A 24479-nucleotide genomic window follows, 5' to 3' on the forward strand; every position below is an offset into this window, starting at 1 on the left:
AACATATTGTCGCTATGCCAATTAGAATATATCGGGTGGTTACAATGTAGATATCCGTCTATTTTGCCCTTTAAAACTTAAAAATAATCGCGTTTGTCGAAATGGACGTATACGTCTAGAAATCATGCTTTCGGTTTTAAAAGCGGAACCGTTTGAAAAATAATAAATTACTTGCTAACAAGGCTATATATTTAATTTTATCTATGCCAATTAGAATATATATTGTAGTCACAAGGTAGAAATCAGTCTATTTGTGCTTTAAAACTTAAAAATAATCGCGTTTGTCGAAATATACGTATACGTATAGAAATCCTACTTTCGGTTTAACCATAATAATAAAAATAATTTCTAACTAGGCTATAGATTAAATGAAAGTTTTGCACACTTTCAAATTGCATCTAAATGTATTGAATCACATGCATTTCATTTCAAGGTGTGTGGCTTTAAAAGAAATAACTTCAATAGTACACACTCCTATATAAATGACTGTTTTAAAGAAAGAAATAGGTGCATTAACGATTTCTTAGTTCGGAAAAGCTTAACTTATGTTTATACAATTTTAAGACAACAACAAAATAAAAACAAGTAATGAACCAAAGCAATTTAAGATAGTATGTCTTCTTCAAGAACCCGAGGCGAACTTCGTTAAGTCTTAACTTAAAAAGGGATTTGTTAACATATTTTGGCATTTTTTGTGTATATTATCATTAACTTTTTTAAGTTGATAAATGTAAACATCAGAATAAATGAGCCCGACTATAAAACATAAATGTAATTTAAGAAAAATAAATACTCTGAGGCTGAATGACGGGCTTTTTGATTGAAAAATTATCTTCTTAATCACTCGGCTATTTGAGCTTAAACGTGATATCATGCAGTTTATAATTCTATAACCAAGCCGCGTATTGTCACAAATTATAAGGAATACCAAACAAATCCCCAAATTACTCAATCGATTTACTATTTAAGGTCTAGTACCCAATATATGCTTTTGAAAAAAAAGTCAAACGATTTATTACATTCGCGCGTTGAAAAATGGTCACATTTTTCAGTAACGTCTTAACGATTTGATAATTTCCGATGTTGCTTATTCGTGAACAAAAATGTATGTAGGCTTTGATTGTACACTAGAGGAGTTATATCGCTCCCTGATGTACAATCTTCCTCTATTTCTTGATTTTTTGGCAAAAACGTTCATTTCGACAATCTGTGGAAAAGTCCTTTTAAAGGTTCTCGCGTTTTGCAATGCACTGTGGTTTTTTGTTTCTTGACATTTTCAATTAATTAAAACAAACGTCTCTTAGTGGCACTTCAACGCCCGAAGACACATATCGTAATAGGATTACCATGACCTGCGTTTGTGAAACACAATGCCCCAAAGGCGCTTTGCAGCCACACATTAGCTATTTTAGAGAAAGTCCAGGACCCTTTACTTCGTCAAAAATCGATGGACCAGAACGAAAGTCACACTTTGCATGTAAGTCATGTAAGTAGACTCACATACCAAACAAGAGATGTGTTTGACAGAAACACAATGCCCCCTTCTGCGCCGCTTTGAAGCCATATATTTGACATTTGACCTTGAAGGATGACCTTGACCTTTCACCACTCAAAATGTGCAGCTTCATGAGATACTCATGCATGCCAAATATCAAGTTGCTATCTTTAATATTGCAATAGTTACGACCAATGTTAAAGTTTTCGGACTGACGGACGGACTGACGGACAGTTCAAAAACTATATGCCACCCTTCGGGGACATAAAAACAGGTAAATATCGGAAAGCGTTTTTCTTAAAATAATCCAGAAAACGGAGTATTTCGAAGTCGTAGAACCACAACTTTGCCAAAACTAAATGGACCGGGGCGAAACCCACACTTCATCAAGTCATGTAGGTAGACTCACAAACCAACAATCAGGTAAATATCTGAAGCGTTTTGTAAAAAAAACCCTCAAGAAAACGGGAATTTTTGAAGTCCAAGGCACATGACTTCGCCAAAAAACGATGGACCGAAACGAAACTAACACTTCATCTGTAAGTAAAGTAGGTAGACTCACATGCCAAAAATCAGCTCAATATCTGAAAACGGTGCGTAAAATAACTCCGGAAAACGGAATGCCGGACTGTCGGACGGACAGTGCGGCTGCTATATGCCTGCCCCTACCGGAGGCATAAAAATACCCAACCAACCAAATACCGTATTCTTCGTTTGTTATGTCTTAATTAATTATCAATAAAAATATACTCGCATAATTTGTTCATGGACGCTGCATGATGGCGTCTAGTTCTAGCCTTCACACCCTGTAGTTTGTGACCCAACACAAGATAATCCGTAATAATTCTATTAAACTTTGAAACACTTACGTTGCAAACGGGTTATTCTAACTGAATAGACTTTCTTGAATAAAATAACAAAGACAAAGTTTATTCATCAAAGAAAATACCCTTACGTTTACTAACATCCAAAAGCAAAACAATTCGAATAGACTACTGAACCAAAATACACACCTATCAGTATGTTCTACACACACAATTTCCCATCCAAATAGGCACGCACATTCTGAAAAGCAATAACACGAATTAGCTAGATCTAGATGTAGATCTAAATCCTTCGTCTCACCGGTTCCATCCGAGGTAAGTGGTCCATAGAATATGCACTTTTTCATAATTACATCCAGGATACATTAACACGAAAAAATGGGAGTCTTCAATGTTTTATTCCCAGACATCGTATACTAGTTTCGTGTACACCAAAAGATGACATCACATATTTTTGGAAAATGACGCAATAAGTATGTCATTTTATGACGCATCAATCAGCTGATTCATTATACGGATGGCGAAAAATTATGTCCCTTGACTAGATCTAAAGGTTGAAGGTCGTATAATTTTAAAGCTAAAGTTTCCTCGACTCCAGAAATTTCTTATGAAAAATCATTCAGTGGTAGAATAAAAAGTAGTCCGTCCATTTGGTGTTATACCGTCAATGTCGGTATAAAAATGGGATACAATATATTATGTGTCAGTAATTATTCATAATTTTCTAATGTGTTTTACAAAGGCTGGTTGCATTTTTTGCAATTTTGAATTAATGAATAAGGTTGTCGGTAATTGGCATAAAGTAATTAAATAATGTGTGGAACAATTAACAGCACTAAGTTCAAATAGTTGCCAAAGAATCAGCCGAGTTTTAACTTGTACCATGCATTACCGTAGAGTGTGCATTGTGACTTGATATATATTTTCATATGTGTTTTACAATATGATGTAAATGTAGTATGATTCAGCTACTGTTAATATTTATATGTCTGTAAGCAACCGAACATGTATTGCAGACTAGAATTTGTTGCATAAAGTTTGATACACCGCTTTGCATTAATTGATCATTGTTAATTGTTTTTATTTAAAATGTTTTATAGTCTTTTTGCGCCAGATTATTTTTTAATATAAGTCGTAATAATTGGGGAAAATGGTTTCATAATTTTATGGGTAGGACAAGATATACTATATTTTTATCATAAATTTAGCTATTGCTATTGTCACTCCTGTATTATTTATGAAATTATGTTCCAACTGTAAATTGTATTTTAAATCATCAATAAAGGTCCAATTTGTTAATATATTACCTTTACAATAAATTACAACATCTAATGATTAAAAGAAAAAAAAACAAATGTATTTCCTATCAAAATATTTGGGTTACAGAATAGTTGACTTTACAAGAATTCCTCTGTTCAATTCTAATATAAAACAATAAAGATAAGCTTTGAGAAAAACATCTTTCAGAAAGGGTTTGAAACTATCGTAGATTTATTTAAAGAGTAATGAAAACTGCAGATTAAATGTTTATAAGTATCAAAATACAACTTTGTGATATCTATCCAATTCCCCCTGACTGATTGAATATTTTTGAGCCAAGTAAGTCTCAATATTGGAATAAATGAATCTTAATCGATCATTTTTAAACCTTCTTTACTATATTCTTTTACTATTGTGGTAAACTTGATTTTGCTTTGACCGTCTCAAATAAAACTAATATTAGAAGTAGGTTTTTTGCATTTAAAATTGTATTGGGTGGGTAAGGAAATGATATGAAAAAGTGATCAATGACACAATAAGTTTGTTCACTATTACAATCTTTCCATTTGGTGTTAAACATTTTCTTTTCCAATCTTTCAGAATATTGTTCATTTTAACTTTTTTTCATTCTAATTGATTTGAATTTTTTTTGTAAGATCAAAATGGAAATCAATTCCAAGAATTTAAAAGCTGTGTTGCATCCAATTAGATTGTTTTGAAAAAGAGAACACTAGCTTGATCAAGCGTCATGACTTTTAGGCAAAAATGTGACTTCTAGAATTTTCATGAAGTTTCTCTTTAGCCATGCAATCTACGGAAAAATTCCCCACCACCTGGCGGCCATGTTTTTCAACCAGCAAAAATAATTTTAGAATTATATCAAATGCTCTTGGCAACTTTCATAATTAGTGCACAGACTTGGTGACATAAAGAGTTTTCACAAGGTATCAGCTGAGGTGAACTGTACCACCGCATACCTGGCTTCCATGTTTTTCAACGAACCAAAACCATTTTTTTCGAACTCGCCCTATAAATGTTTAGAACAACAGTTGCAAGGATATTTCACGATGATTCAGCAATGTGTAACTAATATTTTGCGAAAAATGCATTTTAAGGATGTTGAAATATTTCTCTGCTGAATGGATAGGATGACATTGATCTAGAAATTATGCTAAAATTCAATGTGACTGGATCTGTTAAAATGGATCTTGATTTTGTTCTAACATGGTATCGTCTGACTGGATATTTTAAAACGGACCTACCCCTTATGCTTAGATGTAATCTTTAGACTGGATCTCATTACATGGGTATAAATAATATCCTCAGATTTTATTTGCTGAATGGATGAATGATAAACAACTTTAGACGGCTTTTACGATAACTTTGTTTTCAATTCAATTATTATATTTAATTCATATTTATTTAATTGATGCATTTAATAAATTTAGCAATATTAATTTATCTCAATTACAATCGCTCAGTGTTTTTTTTATTATTATAAACAATGCGTGCCACAGGATCTGCCATATGTGTGTCGGGGAAAGGGTACTACATTTATAAAGTTCAAAAGTAAATCTTTATTAGTTACAGCGCAGAAATGAGGAGCATAATCACAGGTAAAAATCATTAAAATGACATATCCTATTGTCTTTATAAAAGCACACATTTTGAACGCCCAAATTGACAACGTACTATTTAAAATTACAGAACGGAAATTACAATTAATGAAATTTGATCTTTAATTGTGACGTTGACATTCTACGTAGGAGCATGGAGGTTGCACGCGACATATAGTCCGGTTATGTGAGGTTAATAACCCTAAGCATATATGAGCCGTGCTCTGTGAAAAGGGGGTTTATGCCATGTGCGTAAAGTGTCGTCCTTGAATTCTGCTAAAACGAGACTTTGTTGAAACGAAAAATATAAAAGCGGCAAGTGTCGTCCCTGATTAGCCTATGCGGACTGCACAGAGTTATCTGGGACTATACTTTACGCAAATGCATTTTTTTAAACCCCCTATTCACAGAGCACGGCCCATATATAGAGATAATAACAGGTTACAGCCCTATAGATTTGTGACAAAGAATATGAGGCTTAGAATAAAATAAAGGCACATACAAATATCAAAGCACTCACAGAGCACAAAGTCTGCTCAGCAGACGAATGCATATCCAAATTATCTTCAACTATGAAGATTATGTATTGTTCAAGTGTTGTCTATGAAATAACGCTAAATATGTAGGAATTAACGTTTTGATACAAAATTCACGTGCTAATATTCCAATCTGATAAGACGACATTATCATATTGGAAATAGGAAACGTCTCTTTTTCCAACGCATAATTTCAAAAAAGAAACGCCTATAAACCTACCAACATATCAACGCAAAACGGAATTTTATTTCACACTGATTTACGATGTCTCGTATAAATACAAGTTTAGTTTTATCTAAATTAGAATCTAGATTTTACTTTGAAGAAATATGAGGATGACCAAATCTGATTTTATGGCACTCATTATCTATTGTTCGTGTGACGTGCGAACTCTTATAAATATAGTTAGAACGGAAAACTAATTAGATCTATTTTATAGTATATAAATAACATATGTGTGTGTGTGTGTGTGTGTGTAGATTAATGATTGAAGTCATACACGCAGCACATGAGATATATCTGTTAAAACTTATTTGGAAACATACAATCAGTGTTTTGGCTATGATGCAAATACAAACACAAAATTCGCGAAGATGAAAGGCCTTTTTTCAATATTTAACTTATTCGTTTTCTATGATAGTTTTATCTCTACGGTGCGGGTACAAACATTGAATGATACAATCACTGCAATCAACGACATCATAGATGTCGATCAAATAATTGTAAATGTGTCAAGGGATGGTGAAGATGCAAACGGTAGTAAGATTGGAAAGAAATGTTTATCCATCGGATACAACATTAACTCTTTACCGGATATATCTATAACAAAATTATGGAACGTTATCGAAAGAATTTGCATCCAAACTTCGGAAGTCAGGAGACGTTTAACATCACCATTAATTGTCGGCTGGAAACGTTGATTCAACTGGATCAGGTGGAGGAGCGACTTTCGTCTGTGATGTCGTTCACAATCAATTGGAGAGACACTCGGCTCGACTGGACGAACGATATCTTGTGCCTTGTGAATCAAAACGTGTCGGCCCCTTTGCCACGACAGGCGTTCTTCATGGAACTTGATAAGGAGCTGATTTGGAAACCGTCAATAACAATCGCTAATCCACATAGCCCCAGATACATGCTGTCAGACAACATAGGGGTAGACATTAGCTATGTTTTCATTAACAAAGTTGTGTATAGAACTAATGTTCTTTTATCTATCACAAATTAACGTGAATAATTGTAATAATTTATATTTATTGTATTAACAAAAAAAATTAATTATGATTTTTTTATATAGATTTTTCATTAGCTGAAATCATATTATATATATACTATCTGACAACTTTATAGGTAAGAAGCCTTTCTATTTCAGAGTCAAGTCATCGACGTTATGTTCCTTGGCCATGTTACATGGGCATACTCGCAAATAGTGGAAACCCGATGTAGTGTTGATAGCACTCATTTCCCGTTCGACAAACAGTTTTGTGAAATAAAGATATCGGTACCATCGTATTCTGGCAGTGAGATCTCACTCACGCATTGTATCAATCCAGATACTTTGTCTACTGGAGAGTGGCAAATTTTAAGTTTCAAACAGTTTCAAACAATGAACAAAATAGGATTTGGTCAGGTTTTTATTATCGAATTCGAGTTGAAACGTAAACCCCTTAGCACATTTTTAATAATTATTATACCGGTATTCATTCTGGTGTCAATGGTTCCTCTAGTTTTCCTGATACCAAAGGAGTCCGGTGAACGTCTGAGTTTAGCGGTGACAGGTTTATTAGCGGTGTCTGTATACATGTCACTCGTAGCAGGAAGTTTGCCAAGCAGTTTAGACCCTATGCCCCTGATCAACGTGTGCATGTTTGTGTGGTTCTTGTCAAATGCGGCCATTGTAATCATAGTTATGTTGGATTCTGCTCTCCGTTTGAAGAAGGAAACAAAGCATGTTCCGTCTGTCTGTGACCCCATAGTTACATTTGCCAAGAGATTGCGTTGCGAGTCAAAGAAAGTTTCAGAACAGGATTCATCAGAAGAGGATATTGAGATGGTCTCGCATAATGATGGAACGCACAACAGAAATGACCGAGGAAAATCGAACATTCAAGATAGGAAAATCACCTGGCAACACGTAAGTCGCGCCCTGGACACATATATGATCGTGATTATCTATGCAATAAAGCTCGTATTCGCCGTATGCGTGTTCTGTGTTCTGTACTACGGCGACGTTGACAAGTCAAGTCCGCGGGTGCAAGTCGCCCGCCTGGAAAGCATTATTTCACAAGCGATTGTGTGTGAGGACAATGGACTATAAAAGGTTGTTGTATCACAAGGCTGTATTTGTTGATAACACCAAAGCGTTCGATTATTTGGTGAGGGATATCATCTGGTATATACTGTTGAAGCTATGCGTTAGAGGGAAAATGCTTGATATCATAAAATGTATACATGTCTGAAATCAATAATAAAATTAGGTAATACAATAACTAATTTAGGTGTTTAGGAGTAAGACAATGAGAATCATTATCACAATTCCTATTTTCTATTTATTTGAACGACTAAGAAGAACATTATGTGTTAAATGATTTTAAAGGAATAGATATTGGTATGCTAAAACTATGTTTTTTTATTTAATGCTTTCCGGTGGTTTATAGAGAAATATCATTGAATTTTAACTGATAATTTCACTGTTTCAAACAGTGAAAATTATCAGTGAGAATTATCGATAATTTTCATTGTTTACTGTGAAATGACGTCATTTTTTGACGAAATGACGTCATTATCCCAGCAAAATTCTTTAGTAAAACTCTTAAACAATGTATATAAACTGTGAAAAATGCATTAAATAAAAAGAAAATTTGTTGGATTCGGTGGATTATCGATTTTAATTCACTCGTGATCATAGAAAAAATATATTTTCACGAGTGGCGTGAATTAAAATCGATAATCCACAGAATCCAACAAATATCCTCTATGTTATATGCAGATGAGATTGTAATTATGGCAGAAACTGAGGATGAAACTAATTTAAGATTTGTCTTCGTTATAGAAATAGTGTGATAGGTGGAAATTATGTGTTAACCCAAATAAAACAAAGGTTATGGTTTTGAAAAGAGAGACAACTTAGGAGGGATATTAAATTTGTGTACAAAGACCAAGCGTTAGAAATTTTTTTAATAATTTACATACTTTGGAATTGTATTAACTACAGAAGGATCTTTTGCAAATAACTTTGAAACACTTGCAAGTCAAGCCTCAAAGGCTTTTTTTAACCTTAACTCATATTTAATTAATTATCCAACAATTTCAAAACATACCAAATTAAAGCAGTTTGATCAGCTTGTTTTACAAATTTTAAATAATGGGTTATACATCTGGTGCTTAACTGAGTCAATCGCAATTGAAAGAGTTCAGCTGAATTTGTGAAAAAAAAATACTTGGCGTGAAAATTCAAATACAGAATAATGTTGTAAATGGGGAACTTGGAAGAGCATACTTGATAACTAAAAGTGCCATTAATGTAATACGGTATTGGCTGAAAATTATTCAGTTAGGAAGATCATAACTATGTAAAGTGTTTTATAGCCACATATGTGAGAATTTTATAAATAAACGAAATAAACATTCTTGGGCAAAATCTGTTTGTAATCTGTTGCAGATCTTAGGCTTTGAATATGCATGGCTAAACTCAGGTGTAGGTGATGGAATGTGTTTTTATCCTTGGTAATGTCTAGATTAAATGATACATTTATCCAAAATTGGATGTCAGAACTTAATCTTCAAGAGCAATAGATTACAGACAGTTTTGTAAATTTGAAGTGCAACCTTACTTATAAACTGTACGTATAAATAAGTTTAGATCTACTTTTTGTAGATTAAGGGTTTCATTCCATATAGCGGGATCATATGGTGCTTATATACTTGCCTTAAATAAAGGACCAACTAAATGTTTATAATGAGAATTCAATACTGCTCCAGCAGCTGGAGTTTCACTTCTTTATATTGTATTCAGAGGAATTGTTCACTTTTTGATAAAAGCAACTCACTTGGCACATTTATAGATAAAAGTATTTTATTCAATTTTAGCTATGGACCCATCTCCAATTTTCAAGATGGCCGCCATTTTCAAGATGGCCGCCAAGATGGCCGCCAAAATTTAGGAAATTACATGTTACTGACATATTTGATTAAAATATTCATTTTCTTTTCATTGAAATTAGCTGTTTAATGTTATTAATTAATGAACATATGTTTCTACATAAAACATATGAATTAAATATTGCATATAAGTCAAAATGGCTTCCAAAATGGCCGCCTAAAGTACAAAAAATAGGATTTTCCTACTCAAATCTATAATTTCAATATTCATTGAACGTATGTTATATAAGCAAGTGTTTTTCTTTTTTTGTATTTACAGATGCATTCATTTGTATAACATTCTCAACATATTGTTTCAGTCCTTAAATAAAACAAAATAACCGTATTCAACGAGCTCACACTTCCAGACCTTAAAGCTGCCTTAAAATCTATCCGCGGTCACATCCTCCACCACATATGGTGCTTGTATTCAGTGGAATTGTTCACTTTTTGATAAAAGCAACAGCACTTTGCTCATTTGTTGTTTAAAGTATTTAAGACGAAATAGGCTATGGACGCAATTCATTTTTTTCAAAATGGCCGCCATTTTCAAAATGGCCACCAACCTATCAAAAAAGCAGAAAATATCGAGGTGCTGATTTTTTGTTGCGATCTTTTACAAATCAAATGAAATATTATAATACTTTATTAATAATTGTGCTGATAATCAAACATGTTTGCAAGAAAAACATTTATTTTAAGTATTTTGTACTTTTCGTAAGGTCAAAAGGTCAATTTTTTTTTTTTGGGGGGGGGGGGAATTATGCTTTTTTGGCAAATATTCATTTACTTAAATAATAAATAAATCCACAAAGCAGATTATCATGGTCCGAGAGCCCACTCGTGATTATCGCAAGTTTTGAGGCCAAGATAGTTTTTGTATATTTGAAAAGAAAATTTTATATCCTTCCAGAAAACCCATTTCTTAAGTGTCACAGCCGTTCATATCTATGATTTTTATGTCATATTGTTTTTGCCCTGTCTGTTGGTCTGTTGGTTTGTTTGCGCCAACTTTAACATTTTGCAATAACTTTTGCTATATTGAAGATAGCCACTTCATATTTGGCAATGCATGTGTATCTCATGGAGCTACACATTTTGAGTGGTAAAAGGTCAAGGTCAAGGTCATGCTTCAAGGTCAAAGGTCATATATATGTGTCAAAATCGCTCATTTTATTGTACACTTTTGCAAAATTGAAGATAGCAACTTGATATTTGGCATGCATTTGTATCTTATAGAGCTGCACATGTTGAGTGGTGAAAGTTCAAGGTCAAGGTCATCCTTCAAGGTCAAAGGTCAAATATATGGGGACATAGTGTTTCACAAACACATTGCTTGTTTTGGGTAAAATTACTCAAAATCGAAAGTTTTCCAGCTGATTTCTGGAATAATTAAATAAATAGACATTTTCAGTCATGGGAATTTACCCAGGGTTTCAGTTTTGGGGTATTAAATAGGTATCAGAAACCTTTCTAATTCTAAAAACTAATTTTCCATGTATTTTTTTTAAGTTAAAAACCACCAAATTTCGCATTTTATTTTTGCAAATTTGCCCATTTTTTCAAATTTATTTCTGCAATTATTTTACCAAGTTAACAATTTCCAACATATTTGTCTAATTAGTGTTTTAAAAACACACATATGGCCTCCTTGTTTCATTCAAACAACGTTTTTTTTTATCAACATCTATTAGTTATTTGGGGTGGAAATGAATAAAATCACACAAAAACTGCTGATTTCTGGAATAATTTGATATAATAAGATTTATAAGACATGTTATCATTATAATAATCAAATATTATTCGCATATATACAATTGCATATAAGATCACTCTAAACAAACAATGCAATGACCGCAATGAGTGTTATTTTAGGTCAAAACCACTATTTGTTACAGTGTATGTAGGTTAAAACCCACTAAATTTAAACTAGTTTAGCTGTTTTAGTCCATTTTCAGGATTAAGTTCCTCGAATTTTTACTATACTGATTAATTTTCAAAATAGCAGTCTAACTATTGTATTAAAACACAAAAGGGTCGTCTGATTTAATTGAAACATGAACATGTTTGAATGACGACTTTTAGTAAGATTTCATGAACAATATACGAAATCAAACACAAAACTGCTGATTTATGGAATAATTTGATATAGTTAGGTTTATAACACATGTGATCACGAACATATTAAAACTGTGCGTCTTTGTACATATGCGAATAACATAGCTCAAAACAAAACATTCCAATGAGTACAGTGTAGTTGTAGGTTTAAAACCACTAATTTTTTTTACATTTTCTTGCTTTTTGAGTCATTTCACCTGATTCATTTGTGCGGTTTTCATACGAACAATTTCAAATGTACGATATCTGTCTGCTAACATTGTGGTTATCTCCGCCGTCCGTCTGTCTGTCCGTCCGTCCTGGCCACTATCTCCTCCAGAACTAGAACCTTGAAACTTACACACATGGTAGCTTTGAGCATATGTGCGACCCTGCACTATTTGGAATTTTGATCTTACCCCTGGGTCAAAAGTTATGGGTGTTGGGGTGGGGCCAGGTCAGAGATTTTCACTCATTTTATTATGTTATTTTACATTAACTCATTCCTACACCCATTTACTTTAAATTGATACTGAACATCTCTTATGACAATGCGGTCAATCTCAACTATGCATGGTCCCATTACCAACCCTGGGGCGCCCCGCCCACATAGACCACACCCACCAAAAATTGCCTTTTATTATAACTTCTTCATTTCTTTACCGATTTACTTCAAATTGATACTGAACATCTCTTATGACAATACGGTCAATCTCAACTATGTATGGCCCCATTACCAACCCTGGGGAGATCCCGCCCACATAGACCACGCCCACCCAAAATAGCCTTTTACTATAACTTCTTCATTTCTACACCGATGTACTTCAAATTGATACTGAACATCTTTTATGACAATACGGTCAATCTCAGTTATGCATGGCCCCATTACCAACCCTGGGGCTCCCTCGCCCACATAGACCATGCCCACAAAAACACCCAAAATTGCCTTTAACTATAAATTCTTCATTTCTACACCGACTTACTTCAAATTGATAATGAACATATCTTATGACAATACGGTCAATCTCAACTATGCATGGCCCTATTATCAACCCTGGGGCGCCCCCTGGGTCAAACATGCAACTTGGGGATACGCGTCGGCCTCTGCCGCGCCATTTCTAGTTTAGAGTGATCTTATATGCAATTGTATATATGCGAACAATATTTGATTATTATAATTATCACATGTCTTATTGGCGTCGTTCTGGAGAGCGGCGACTAGTATGTAATGCATTTTTTTTTCGCTTATGGGAGGAGAAGTTATTTTATTGATCAATGTTATATTTTTGTTTTAAGAATATCTTGCATAGTGGTGATTTTTTGTGTAAATTAGTGTAAATAAGTACAGCATTTGTGCCTATTACATTTATTAAAACATGTATTGCCAATAATGCAAAGCTAATTGTTTTAATTAATAACTGATCCACAACTGATCACAGGGGAAAGATCACAGGGACTGGGCAAATACGCGAAACTTTCTGGTTTTGTATAAAAACAAAACATAATCAAAATATATTTATTTTGTGGTTTTTTCTAATTTGCTTATTTAGTGGAGAATCAATGTAGTACGATATTTGACGACCTATCGCGCAAGCAAGTTTATTGGAAGGCGTAGTGATACGAAAACGTACAATGTACTAGTTTATTAATAGACATATAATAACGATCGCTATACACAACTTCACCAAATAGCAGTACATAAATGATGTCAGCCGGATTAGCTCAGTTGGGAGAGCGTTAGACTGAAGTTGTTTACGCAACAATCATCTAAAGGACCCCCGGTTCAATCCCGGGTTCCGGCACGAACGGAACAGTTCGGCGGCTGACAATTTGTTTTCAGTCAGGTTAATAAATATAATAAAGCTTTATTTTATGTAGACATTTTAAAATCCATTTTACTACAATTGGACATTTTTATTAAAATTAATGGATGCCGCGTGGTGACAACGTTAATTAAAATTAAAATCACTTAATATCTTATAAAAAAATACACGTGTTTTTATATTAACAAATAAATGCAAACAACACATCTATTATCCATGTATTTTTATGGTTGTCTATCATAGGCCCTAAGTACTATCCCTACCACATATAGAGCGCGAAGCGCGACACGTATTATTGATTGTAACAATGAGTTGCGATAAAGGAAGCAGCCGCTTATCAAGGAGGAGCTGTGTCCCAGCAACCCGTTTCCCTAGAGTCAAGCACTCCAGGGAGTTTTTTTAAGAACCACATATAGAGCGCGAAGCGCGACACGTATTACTATCCAGGTGGTATGAGCCCTTTAGCATTATCCGAACATTACGTCCATAGTTATCTTCCTTAGAATTTGAGAAATTTTGAAATCGTTGTTCGAAGTCCAAAATTTTTATCCGATTGTTACCAAACTTGCACAGGTTTGTTTTATCAATGAGGACCCAACCCAAACTTTATATGAGCAATATCGGACCATAAGTCCAGAATTATGTCTCTTTGAATTTTAAAATAAAAGTGAAAAACTGCTTGGTTAGGTAATTATGTCAACATTTTTCATTAGATTATTTCCAAACTTACAGTGTCTTCATATCAATGAGCATTTTTATCTTATTTAAAATGAGAAACATCGGGACAATAAGTCCAGATTTTTTTTTCTATTAAATTTGACAAAATAAACAATTTCCACTTGTTTAAAAGATTTCACAATTTTCGTCTGAATCTTTCCAAACTTGTTAAGTGTTTTTATATCAGTATTCCTCGAACCCTATTGAAAATGATGAATATCGGAGCAATAAATCTATTATGATCTTTTACTGAATTTCAAAGTATTGTGAAATGCAGCTTCTTTATGCAATTTACAGTTTTCATTCAATGTTATTTCAAACTTTTACAGTGTTTTCATATCAATTCAGTACTCAACCCCTATCGTAAATGAGCAACGTAAGAATAAGTTCAGAATCATCTCCCCTTGAAGTTGATTTTTTAAAACCTACACAGTTCTGTTCCATTAACGAAAACTGCACACGGATGCCAGTAAAAAAGGAAACCAATGTAAATAAAATGAACTATGAAATATTTGGGGGTTACAACACAAAATCATAGATAATGGTTATTTGGGGAGTTATAACACAACATCATAAATAATGGTTATTTGGGGGTTATAACACTAAATTATAGATAATGGTTATACCAGTATCTTTTTCTATTTTGTTAAAAATAATCGGCCAATATGTTAGTATTTACAGTAGAAAAAAAATCGTTCCATGTAACTTCATTGGGTGCCTTTTACACTGAAATTCCCGACGCCCTTTGATGCTTTGCATCAATACTTATCTTGTAAATCTAGTTAAATCAAATTATTCCAGAAATCAGCAGTTTTGTGTGTGATTTTATTCTGACCACCCAAAATCACTAATAGATGGTGATTAAAATAAGTCGTTGTTGGAATGAAACAAGGAGGCCATATGTATGTTTTTAAAACACTTATTAGACAAATATGTTGGAAATTGTAAACTTGGTAAAAAAAATTCGCATGATTAAAAGTAAAAAATATGCTAATTCTGCTAAAAAAATGCGAAATTTTGTGGGTTTTGACCCTTTTTTTAAATACATGGAAAATTATTTTTTTACTGAATTATCAGAAAGGTTTCTGATACCTATTTAATACCTCAAAACTGAAGCCCTGGGTAAACTTCCAATGACTGAAAATGTCTATTTATTAAATTATTCCAGAAATCAGCAGGGACAACTTTCGATATTAAGTGATTTTACCCACAAAGTCATACATAGATATGCACAGTTGTGTACACTTAAACATGGGTATTCTGGAAGGATATAAAATACCCTTTTCAAATATACAAAACAAATTATTGGCCTCAAACTTGCAATAAACAACAGTGGGCTCTCGGACCATCACCACCAAAGGTAAAAACGTTCTGAGTAATATACCGATCGAAGAAAGCAGTAGCATATCCCCATGTACACACGAAGAAGCAGATACAAGAATCTTACTCCATGCGAATCATGCTGCCAACCTAGAACAATAAGAAAATCCTAATACGTACAGTTTATACAGATGTAGTTGTCATAGCTACAGCTGCTTTTCAACATATGAATGTAGAAAGAACTTTGGATAGCATTTGGCACAGGAAAACAGTTTATATATATATACCTGTAAATAAACTGTGTATTGTTCTTGGTCAGGATAACACGAGCGGTCTATTGACAGTCCATGCATTTACTGGATGTGACCAGTCCCCAGCATTCAGTGGTAAAGGTAAAAAAAAACAGCACGGGGAACGTTGAATGCATATGGAGCCGCAACAGAAGCATTCAAGATTCTCGGTCAAACTCCAACAGACGAATCCATTGCAACTATCATGCCAACGTTGGATCATTTTGTAATACTTAATGTATGATCGTTCGCATGCTGCTGAATGTATCAATGACGCCCGAATGGACCTCTTCACACGCAAAGGTAGATCAATAGATGGAATTCCACCAACACAAGCAGCCCTACTGCAACACACTAAGCGTACCGCATACCAGACTGGATACTGCTGGGGACAGGCACTATAGCCCTCACCAGAACTCCCTTGTCCTAGAAATTGGGGTTGGGTAAGAGACGAGGACAACACTTGGGTACCTTTCTGGACAGCACTACCGCAAGTATCAGAGTCGTTCCAGGAGTTACTAAAGCGTGGCTGCAGTCCCCAGATTGTTTGTCGTGGGATGTGCACGTGTATAAAAGCTGACTTGTTTTGCACAGCCCTTTGTTTGTGTGGTGGAGGATGTGATCGGGGATATATTTTAAGGCAGCTTTAACTTCTGGAAGTGTGAACTCGTTGAATGCAGTTATTTATTTATTTAAGGACTGAAACAATATGTTGAGAATATTATACAAATGAAGGTGTCTGTAAATACAAAAAAAGAAAAACACTTGCTAACATAACATACGTTCAATGAATATTGAAATTATAGATTGGAGTAGGAAAATCCTATTTTTTGTACTTTAGGTGGCCATTTTGGAAGCCATTTTGACTTATATGCAATATTTAAAAAAAAAATCATGTATAAACATATTTTAATCAATTAATAACATAAATCAGCTAATGTCAATGCCAAAAAACAGAATATTTAAATCAAATATGTCAGTAACATGTAATTTCTTAAATTTTGGCGGCCATCTTGTCGGCCATCTTGAAAATGGCGGCCATCTTAAAATTGGAGATGGGTCCATAGATAAAATTGAATAAAATACTTAAATCTACAAATGTGCCAAGTGGATTGCTTTTGTCATAAAGTGAACAATCATTTCACCATATGACCCCACTAATAGACTAGAAATCGAATAAGGCAGATGGCATAAACCTGAAGCCATGCCATTTTCAAGATAGAAAATGTCGACATTGCAATGTTCTTGAGGATGAATATCATTTTTTATTAGAGTGTTCTTTATATGGTACTATTAGGAAATTGTATATAAATAAATATTACTGGAAAAGCACAAACATGATAATATTTATTTAATTAATGCAATCGGATAATACAGGTACCAACAGAAACTTAGATATGTATGTACATAAAGCATTTAGTCAAAGAAACATGTACAAATATTATAAAGATTATTGTATAAAATTCATAACTCAAACTTGACTTCTCGCTCTTTTGTAGATTCGTCTTTGTTGTTTTTGAAGTGATCGTTATAGAGTCTGTTGATGAATAGACTCTAAATGATATTATCCAAAATATATTTGACCTAGACCTTTTAATCTATTGATACTTTATTGTTCAACTTATGAAATTCAATACTGATCACATGTCATGCCTTTATATATGTTACTATGTTTTGATCATGTATACTCATGGAGTGTATGTATATTGTATATATTATATAAACCATAAACCATATTTATTTAAAATATAATAAAAATATAATATAAATGCTATGTTTGATATTTTACATAGTCTACGATAAATATTGAACTCAATTAATACCTGAACATGTATCCGGTACAATAGCTTTGGGAGTTGTTGTTTGTCTTTGATAATTCGTATGTTCTCACTGCTATAAATAAATTCATGTTCTGTCTGTTCGAAAAATATCTTCATGCTTATATTACGATTTTGTGATTTAAAAACAGCATGTTAAAGCGTTAAACCTACAGTGTCGCTTATTAATCGATGTGGAATAAAGAAATTGTGCATACTCTTTTGCAACTTCTGAAATAAAACTTGAATATAATTTAATCGGAACTGTAATAACATTTATACCTGAAACACAACCTCTTAGGGTACCTTTAGACTACCTATAATGAAAACGCCAATGATGACTACTTATTCGGATATTTTAGTGGCCATATATGGCTGTAACTTTCCTCAATAGTATACGCCGTTTAGTTAGCATATTAATTATAAACATCATTTTCGCCTGGGTTTCCGTTATGGTCAGGCATTGTTTCGCACCTTCTATCTCTGACTTACAAGAGAAATGACGCGAGATAACGATGCAAAAGGAACAAACTCCGAGTACGAGAACCAAACACTCAAGCATTATCTGAATTATTGGAACATACATAAAGTTTATTTTGGTGTTGGGTTTCAACACCTAAAACTAATAACGTTTTTTAAAAATACGTAATGCTTACAATGACATGGCGGATTTCTATATTTCAGCAGTCATATAATTAAAACACACACTCAAACACATACTTTATTCGGTACTTTTGACGAACCGGCGTCACCGTATGTGATCTGCTTGACGACTAACCAAGCAAAAGAAAAGTAGTTACGATCGGGAAAGTGAATAGAATTACTCGTCGATTTTATGTTACTTATAAAGATATACTAAATAATAGAAATCATACAACTTGAGACCATACAATTTGACAGTGTCCATAGATTCAGTTACATTTTACTTTCATGTTAAACAATTAAAATAAACCATTATATAAATATCAATTTAACTAAAAAAGTGACTGCACAGTTGATTATTTTATTTGTTTATGTATATGTTTATATTATATTTATCTGGGCGGAAGAGCATTAAGAAACCTCTTCCGCAGAAAAGTTTTCAAAATAAAAATTACTGTATACAAAATAAATAAAGTTATAGTACAGGAAATACTACAAATGCAAGATGATTAAAATCAAATAAATGGGTCCATTCCAAGGGGGATTGTTGAATCATCTGACCATATAAAGCCAAAACTATGCATCTGTAGGTTACGATATTCTACAAAGCACGATAGATTCAACATACGGTTTGCTCGAACATTAATTCTACGCTATTGCTTATGTTTGAAAAAGTATTATAGGGAGCAGGGAATGGCAAGTACTCTTCGAAGGTAGAGTGGTTTTTAGGTCACTTGGTATTTGGTTTTGGATTATCAAGTGTTACATTATTCTTTTATAATTCAGTTATATTTAGAGGATAACGTCGTTAAATACTGTGTGTAGCCAAGCATGATATTTTTATCTCCTACACATGTTTGCACATTTCCCACAGGTTATTGTCGCTCGATAGCTTTTTACTTGACAAACATGCCTGGCCACTAGTACAAAGCGTTATTTCCTCATACGGTTCAATTTCTACAAGAATTACATTAACTGCAATGTACTTTATATACTTAATATGCCCTTATCGAATTTAAATGCTTGTTGAATGTATGCTCTTGTTTAAAATTAAAATATATCAATTGTTAAGTTAAAAAATAATCGAAGCAATTAAAAGTCTGAAATGTGTATATAACCAAACACGTACACGTCTCAGGTTTCTTCACCACTTACATCTGTTAACAAGAATACAATATTATATTGCATGTATAGTTCCGTAAATAGTTGTTAAATACGGATATAAACGTACGAAATATCCACCTTACGTAAATGCTATTTATTCCATATTTCACCGCACATCGTAATCAATATGTTGCCATCTAAGAAGAAATGTTCAGAAAGAATAATTAAATATCCTTCACTTTAAATTTTGCAAAATAAAGACATGTATTACAGCTCGGCTCGTATACTTATATTTTGTAAGTTTAATCGAAAAGTTGATACATTCGTTCAACGCCATTTTTGTCTCACATTCATATTACATGTTGCAGACAATACATCGGAACGAGTTATACTGTATTGTCTGTTTCACATTTTAAGATACCCATGATAATCGCAATGGCTTATAAATGGCTTTGTCTGTTGCTTGTTCTGGAATGTTTAGCAACGAGCATTGTTGTATGAGACTAACTCTCCTGAGACACTTTCACTGGTCCGATGGTATCTTTGGCATGCATAAGTGTGTCCTTAAGACTGTTTGGCTCCTGTGTAGACTATAACTAGCTTTTCAGAGAAAATTTGTTTAAGCTCAGTAGATGTCATTCGTTTGGACAAAAGGTTGGCAATAATGTTCATGACTGCTTGTCAACTCCGGATGGAAAGTGACAACAAACGGAATTTTGAGTTATAAAATGCAATCTTATATCATTTGGCTCATTTATAAATGCTTTACTATGATATTCTACACCCGAACAATCTAGCCGCCCGACCGTATTGGAGCATTGTCATTTCACTTAATTCATTGATGCTGTTAAGTAACGTGATATCGATTATTGAAAATCGCAATTAAACTTAATCGCTTCTACCTCACATAAGTGGGTATTTTAATAATGACATATTTCTTACTAGTTTTATTTAAATAGAAAACATAACTTTTACCAGGTATACTATCGATTTTAATGAGAGCCGCACATAATTAATATTCATTTCACTCCTTGCATATTTTCGATTAGACAGATTACCTTGTGAAAATAAGCTCTCTGGAATAAAATAAAGACAATGGCTTTCACCGGTAGAACGAACATTCTTTTCAATTTTACCCCCCCTTTACTTTGGTCCGTTGAACATCATACGCGGAGACCATTTTAGCAATTTTAGAGGTGGAAGTTACTACTTGACAACCCCAAAAATCTCAGTTATCAAATTGTATCGACTACATGGCGGAAATGCCTCGTCTGTTGGTCAGTATTGGACAACGGAACCAAGGCTTGGTAACGAGGCCTATAGATACGATGCTGGTGTGCTAAAACAGTGGAATTCGCTTGAGCAGACAACTGAAAAATTATCTAGGGGGAGGTGGGCAAGTCTTCATTCCTCAAGAAGTCGTTCGGCGTTTGTTTAACATTCAACATAATATCAACGACACATCAATAATTCTCCATGAGATGAAAGAAATTGAACATTTCCAAGCGCAAATTCAAAAATAATGGACAAACGAAACAAGACGTCTCCTATACGCCCGTGCATTAGAAAGCGGCAGCAATATACACAGGTTGCCAACTGACGTGAGAAGTTTTCTAAGCACACAAACATCCAAAAATGTTACTCCGAGAGAATACATCCTTCATCGCGATAGTATGCCTGCTTTGTGAGGAGGGAGAATGAACGTCACTGTTTCCGTGAAGATAGAGTATGACCGAACAGAGACCAGAATATACAAGTCTGACAACACCAATGTCACGAAGAAAACTCACTTCTACAAACAGATCATGATAATTAAATAGATCTGCACATGTGGTATGCAGTTTGCTGATCGTTTAAAATTTGTATTTATAATTGATTTTGGTGTTTGGTTATGGTGCTTGAAAGAGTTAAAAAATATCACTGAGTAAATTGAGAACAGCTTCACAATGAGGACTAAAACAATGAATGAAAAATGTATGCTGTCAATATAAATCAAACCAAAGACTGTGTTTTTTATGTGAATCCAATAATCAAATTAACGATGAATTCCATTATTCACTTGAATGTAATGCACTTAAGGATCTAAGATAGATGTTTTATTGATAAAACATATTTTACGAGACCTTACAACGAATATTCCATGATAGCTGTAGTCTTTATTGTGCATGGATTCTTTTAATTCAAGTAAGCACAGGAAACTATGTATGTTCGATAAAGAAATATTGAAACAGTGTTAATGTATATATACATACTGTGTGTTTCGTGTTGTTTCTTGACATACAAGAACTATTATTTGTCTTTTCTATTTAATAACTGTGTTTATATGTTTCTTATATGTTGTATGACTTGTCAATAATACTGTTTACTAGTATACAGTTTATTTATTCGCATTATCATCAATACATGCTTTCGGCAAAAATCATATCATAAATACATGTACACAGTAAAATGAGGCTTGGCTATACAGAGAGTTGTTGTATGTTATACTGATTAATATTGTACGGTTATACCACAAGAGTAGAAAATTAAATCGTATCATACAAATAATGTCGATAGTTGATATGAATACATAAAACAAAAAAGCAAAAATAAAGAAAATATGGCAAAATAGGAATATAATGTAAAGGAATTTTAAATAATTAGAAAGCAATAGCAGAATAAATTATATCTTTTAGGGTTTAACATTGCAAAATATATTAATTTACCGATACGTTTTTCAGAATTTGAAGACATATATTTTCGAAAGAATCAAATGTGTTAAATGACAGTCTTATGTTGTATTTTGAACTAAAATCTCTATAAATTGGACAAATACAAATAACGTTAAATGCAGATTTAATTAAACCAGTGTAATACACTTGGCACTTACGATCATTTACATTACTATTATTTAATATTTCTCTTCCTCTTTTTACATAATGCAAACACAATCGTAATCGATTCAATGCAATTTTCTGCTTTTCACTACAAAATTCAAGTAAGTGTAAAAACAAAATTCGTGTGTAAATATGTTCTAATATTTAAGCTTACTTTGAGACTGCATAAGTTCAAACCAAGTTTGAATGTAAACATCACGTACTCTTTCTTTGGTTTAGAATACAAATGTAATCGATTTCGTGATTCTGATGCAACCATAAATTACTGAAACCAAATTAATCAACTCGAAAGAAATTCATCAGGAATGTTTTTGTAAATTCTGTAACAGTTAATATGTACATTGCAAGAAAATTTTCACATACCGTGACAGTTTCGATCCATCATTGGTGAATCTTCATCAGACTGTGACTTCGCGGGAAGTGAACGTCACAGGGCGGGCTTACTGCCGACTGGAGAGACGGGTAATGAACAGAGACGAGGGGGGCTATCAACTGAGTCCCATCTATATGCGTTTGTTTACTGCTGGGAACCTGTCCGGTAGTAAGCCCGCCCTGTGACATTGTCTGCCAATACTATATAATAAAAAAACGTTACGTTTGAAAACATACATGGTGAAATCTGGGGTGTACTTAACGGTGTACGCTATTCGTTCGACCATTATCCAAAAAATTGACAATAAACATTCGATTGAAGGCTGGTTTGTCTGAAAATTAATATTGCCTTCCTTGTTATAAAAACAAAAATAAATAAAATAACAACTTATAATTACGATCCACACATGTATTTACTAGTTTACACACTTTGCGCGTGAAACTTGTGATAAATGTATCAAATTACAAAAGCAAAATCTGCTAAAACAAATACATTATGTAACTGTCAAGGTGAGGTAATAATAATATACTTACACACACTTTTAAACCTTGAATTATGTCGATATTTGTGTGCACTGTTTCAAGCAATAGAACTAACCTAGTTTTTAATTCGAACAAGCCATTAATATATTTTAAGAGTCATATCAACAACAATAAAATAAGGATTATTGACTCAATTGATTAAGTTGTCACACACATATTAATCTTAACACAATAATATATTCAACTAAATAAACTTATAAAAACAATATGAAGTCACTGTCAACAATTTTGTTTTCTTTACGCCTGCAGTGATATTCTAACTATAGCATACAGCGGTCGCGCGCTTCAATTGAAATGTTATTAAAAGTGCATATAAGCTAGGATATGTGCTCATGTATATAGCAGTACTTCGTGATGATTTCAATGATATATTGAATGCGTATAGAAGTACTTCGTGGTGATTTCAATGATATATTGAATGCGTATAGAAGTACTTCGTGATGATTTCAATGATATATTGAATGCGTGTAGCAGTACTACGTGATGATTTCAACGATATATTGAATGTGTATAGCAGTACTATGTGATGATTTCAATGATATATTATATGTGTTAAGCAGTACTTCGTGATGATTTCAATGATATATTGAATGTGTATATTAGTTCTTCTTGATGATTTCAATGATATATTGAATGTGTATTGCAGTACTTCGTGATGATATCAATGATATATTGAATTTTATTCTGCTACTTACATGACCGCTCCCTGAAGTGTCCACATTGCAATTGTTTATACATATTTAAAATACACAGTTAACTGAACCTTTAGAAATACGAGACCTATATATACTTCATAACGATTCAATTCAATCTAATTAAAAAAGAGTTATCGATACTAGCGCATAAGCCGACGATAGGCATAATTAAAGACTGCTTATTCGTTCACATGGAAGACAAATTGAAATGCACTGATAACATCTACTTGATTATTTTTAATGGAAATCGATCGCGATGAAATCTGTAAAACAACCTTATAGTTGCTATTCCTTTACTATATAACCAATAA

General features: G+C 33.3%; 1 protein-coding gene across 1 annotated transcript in view; it reads right to left on the reverse strand.

Moving 5' to 3' along the window:
* The window catches only part of LOC127845458 (cytochrome b5-like), a 64102-nt gene that overhangs the window by 34463 nt on the left and 5160 nt on the right, over positions 1 to 24479 (reverse strand). The gene's annotated exons all lie outside the window — the stretch shown is intronic.

The sequence above is a fragment of the Dreissena polymorpha genome, chromosome 9, assembly GCF_020536995.1.
Source record: "Dreissena polymorpha isolate Duluth1 chromosome 9, UMN_Dpol_1.0, whole genome shotgun sequence".
Lineage (NCBI taxonomy): Eukaryota > Metazoa > Mollusca > Bivalvia > Myida > Dreissenidae > Dreissena > Dreissena polymorpha.